This window comes from Hypanus sabinus, chromosome 5 (assembly GCF_030144855.1).
Source record: "Hypanus sabinus isolate sHypSab1 chromosome 5, sHypSab1.hap1, whole genome shotgun sequence".
Taxonomy (NCBI): Eukaryota; Metazoa; Chordata; class Chondrichthyes; order Myliobatiformes; family Dasyatidae; genus Hypanus; species Hypanus sabinus.
Window position 1 is genome coordinate 94,036,983 of NC_082710.1, and position 3,854 is coordinate 94,040,836.

Sequence of the window (3,854 nt, forward strand, 5' to 3'; positions counted from 1 at the left end):
AACACCTGCTTATCCTCTATTTGGCAATGGTTCCTGGTGTTCAGAATAGAAACAGTTATAGCATCATGCAATATTTTTCTTAATTTGCTTTCAGTTGGCTTCATTTCAGGGGATCTGACATGCAAATTGTGGATGGATCTCTTGTTTCAGTCACTCATCTCCTCACAATGCTGGCCCTCCTGTTTTTTCCAGATGCAAGCTCAATGTGGCTTGCTGGTTGTTTTATTATACTCTTACAGATTTCATTCCCATAGAAATGATCTTTTCTCCTGTATACATTCTTAGTTGGATATCTGCAGGCTTTAATATAGTATCTTTGAAATGCCATTCAAATTCATTTTGTGGAATGATTGAAACAGCTGAACCAGTGTCTAATTCCATTTTAATTAATTTGGCGGTCACTTCTATCGTAAATCATATTGCTTGTGTATTGTTAATTTTCACACTGTAAATAAACTGAAGACTACCCACTCCCATGTCACTCTCAGTATTACCAGATTTTTCATGAACAGCATGCAGATTAGTGGTCTTTTTGAAACTGCAACTTAACTGTTAATCTTTTTCTCTTCCTTGAGCAGTCCATTTATTTTTGTCTGCCCAACATACTCTTTGTATGTGTCCTACTTTGTTGCATTTTCTGCAAGTTTCACCTTTAAATCTGCATTTGTTTGGTGTATGTGAGCCCCTGCCACAATGGTAACACAATTTGTTTAGCCAGACCATTTGCTGTTTAGACATTGCAATTTTGTTTACATTCACCCAAGTTCTTCTGCAATCAGCAGTGGCTTTGGTTCTAAATATTGCTGCATTACTTTGACAATATCTGCAAAGCTTATTTCTGCTGCTCTGGTTAGAGGATTCAAACACTGAAACAAGCTGTATGCCTTTAAAGCCAATGAACTCAGTAAAATTGCTACTCGTTTCTCATTAGCTATTTTATTTGCTTAAAAATACTGTTGAATTAGCTCAGTATACACAAACCTGTTATCCACTGAGCAATCAAATGTGTTAATCTTTCTGACGTAGATAACTATTTCTGCTCTTTTTATTTATGATTATTATCTTCCAACACTCACACTTCATAAACCTACAAATTCTTCCATTTTATGACTTTAGAAAACTCAATCGTATTTTCAGTTCTGAAGAACAAGTACTCCGTTTTTTTTTAAAAGGCATCAGTCTCTGCATGTGCTGGGTTGTTTTTTTAAATACGACCGTTCCTCACTTTTTTTTTAGTTCAAACATCTTGCTGTGTTTCAACAGGTCAGAAGTAGTTTCGTGTTCGTTTTAAAAATACCTCATCACCAATGCTACATTTTGCAACTTTAAAACATTAAACTACTTCCAAGGAAGAGACGGAAAATGCAGGTCTAACTTTGAGTTTAAGTGAGGCGTAGTCAAGTGGTAGAGATACATATAACCTATAATGAATTAATTAATTGAACACAAATGCTTCATCAACCTATACATATATATATAAGATTACTCAAATATTATTGAAATATAAAATACACAACAATTTACTTGGATTTTCAGAAGGCCTTTGGTGAAGTGCCATACATGAGCTGCTTAACAAGATAAGAGACCATGGCATTATGGGAAAGTTACTAGCATGCATAGAAGACTAGCTGATTGGTAGGATGCAGAGTGGGAATAAAGTGAGTCTTTTCTGACTGGCTTTTGGTGAATAGAGGTGTTCCAGAGGAGTTGGTTTTGGGTCCACTTTTTCATATTATATGTTAATGATTTGGATGACAGAATTGATGGCTTTGTGAACAATACAGAGATAGCTGGAGGGGCAAGTAGTGTTTAGAAAGCAGGGAGTCTGCAGAAGGACATAGACAGATTGAAAGAATGGACAAATAAGTGGCAGATAGATAGAGTGCAGAGAAGTGTATGGTCATGCACTTTGGTAGGAGTGAAGGGATAGACTATTTTCTAAATTGGGAGAAAGTTCAAAGATCAGAGGTGCAAAGAGTCCTAATTCTGGATTCCCTAAAGGTTACCTTGCAGTTGAGTCAGTGGTAAGGAAGGAAAATGCAATGTTAGAATTAATTTTGAGAGGACTAGGATACAAAGTAAAGATGTAATGCTGAGGACTTATAAGCCATTAGAGCACACTTAGAGTATTGTGAATAGTTTTGGCCTCTTTATCTAGGAAAAGATATGCTGGCATTGGAGAGGATCCAAAGGAGGTGCATGAGAATGATTCCAGGAATGAATGGGTTAACATGAGATGTACTTGATGGCTCTGGGCCTGTACAGCTGGATTTCGGGGCGGGGGGGGATCTCACTGAAGTCTATTGAAGGTTGAAAGGCTAAGAACGAGTACATGTGGAGAGGATGTAACAGGGACATACATTTAGTACAGAAATGAGGAGAAATTCCTTTAGCCATAGCATGATGAATCCATGGAATTCATTGCCACAGGCAGCTTGAAGGTCAAGTCACTAGTTATATTTAAAGTGGAGGTTGACAGTTCCTTTATTAATCAGGGTGCCAAATAGGGGGCGAATGCAGGAAGATGGGGCTGAGAAGGATAATAAATCAGCCAAGATTCAAACTCAATGGGACAATGGAGTAATTTTGCTCCTATGCCTTTTGGTCTTATGATTATACATAACTAATATAGCTTTCAGGTTCCATAAGGTTGTTATAGTTGGGGGTGATAATGGGGACAAGCTCCCACTACCTAGTAAATACTCCCAAAGGCATGCACCTCAAATACCCTCTGACCACTAGGTCCAGCTCCTGGCCTTCACATGTGGGTTAGCTCCTAAGCCTGGCGGAATCATTTCTACTAATGGGAGAAGGGGCAAAGGTAAGTTACTGGCACCTTAAAACCAGTTGATTTGGGTAGATGGGGCTGTGGTTGGCAGCTCATCTAGGAGAAGGAAAATTCTGATCTCAAACCTCTGCTGCCTTGCGGCTATACCCAAATCTGGGGAAGGTTTTGGGAGTAAACCCTGAGGGAAAAATCTAGAGCTGGTGTCCCTAAGGCTGTCCTGTGTTGAGTTCAGTGCTGACTGGCAACTCCTGCAGTGCTGATGGAGCCAAATTGTATTGGTTTCTGCATTCCTTTGGGTTCATCAGATGCATGAAGAGGGGGAGCTTGCTACTTGGGCAACAGCTTGCTCTCCATATCATACTGCCCAGGCTTACATGTTTAGATAGCTAGGATAAGAACATCCATGGTCAACTCTGACTGACAGAGGCCTCAACTGCTATGATTCCAGCCCCATCCTTTGTGAGAATCGCAAGAGTACCCGTCGGGGGTGGGGGGGGGGGGTCAGTAGACCCAGGAAGAGAGAGAGAGAGAGAGAGAGAAATGTGCCGAATCCACCCGGGATGCAAAATAAGACGACAGTGACTATTGTCTCATGGAGACCACGTGAAAAGCCCTCGGGCAAGGTGGGCTGGTTGAGAGAGAGATTGCATCATCCCAACCTGATTGACACCTGCGACCCCGTGAGGAAGTATAAAGGAGAGTCTCAGGGGGACAGCCCCCTCAGACGCACCAAGAAGACACGAGAGTGTTCCTGCAGCAGCGGGAAGCCATTCTGAAGGAAGCCACGTGCGTTAGATTCCGGGATTGGAATTTGTGGCTGGAATCACGGAAAACCGCTTTTAACTAACATCGGGGGAGAGGGAACCAACGCTCCCCCGATTTCACGGAAGCTTCATAAAGACCTGGCAAGTTTTTTCTCTTCTCCCCCAATCTCTCTCTCTCGGTCGCCCCACGTGAAACCCAGCGATTTGAAGCCTGCAGACTTCTGAGTGACTTTTATATTTCCAACGGACAATATATTATCCCCTAGACAACAGTCGAGATTACTTCTTAATGATGATCATTA